The 632-nt window shown below is 36.2% G+C and overlaps 1 protein-coding gene across 1 annotated transcript in view; it reads right to left on the bottom strand.

Moving 5' to 3' along the window:
- The window catches only part of ABCB5 (ATP binding cassette subfamily B member 5), a 93,673-nt gene that overhangs the window by 38,565 nt on the left and 54,476 nt on the right, over positions 1-632 (bottom strand). The gene's annotated exons all lie outside the window — the stretch shown is intronic.

The raw sequence follows: 632 nt of genomic DNA, 5'->3' as shown, positions 1-632 counted from the left end.
AAAAAATTTTCCACCCCCCCAAAAACCCCCCCCCCCCCCCTTTTGGCCAAAACTAAACTCTGAACTTGACAATGGTTTTAGTGCATTGAAAAAGCATTTTATGTGATTTTGCTATTTTTTGAAAAAGATTTTACTACATTCTACACAGAAACTCTACAAGATATATATAGCAGTATCAGCTGAATTACTTTGCATTCATTCTGTCCCATGCCTCACTTTAGACATCTCTAAAAGGAACAAAAGATTAATCTGAAACCTCAAATGTAAACACTTCTATTCTGCTCTGAACTTGAAGCTGTACCCCTTGGTGGATTAAACCATTACCTTGGATCTAAACACAGTTGAACTGTTGAACACAGTTGAACACAGTAGAAAGGTTCAAATCTAGATCTAGAGACAAAATCTTTAGTTCAGGCCCATTACTAACTATTGGATTTTCCTTTCTTCATCCATCCTTACTCTAAACCTTCCCTGTGTTTCCTACATTTAGCTCAGTTTATTTTCCTGCTTTTTTTTCTCTTTGCTCTAATATTGTCTCTCCCTATTTAAATACCCCTTTCTTCAACCCTTTCAAATAACTTTACCACCTCTCCCTAAATCTGGCTTCTTTCTGTTCATTTTCACTACCTAGA

Source organism: Gavialis gangeticus, unplaced genomic scaffold (assembly GCF_001723915.1).
Source record: "Gavialis gangeticus isolate Ggan-Ray unplaced genomic scaffold, GavGan_comp1, whole genome shotgun sequence".
Taxonomy (NCBI): Eukaryota; Metazoa; Chordata; order Crocodylia; family Gavialidae; genus Gavialis; species Gavialis gangeticus.
The sequence above is the reverse complement of the archived record's forward strand: the minus strand, read 5'-3'. Positions and strand labels throughout refer to the sequence as shown.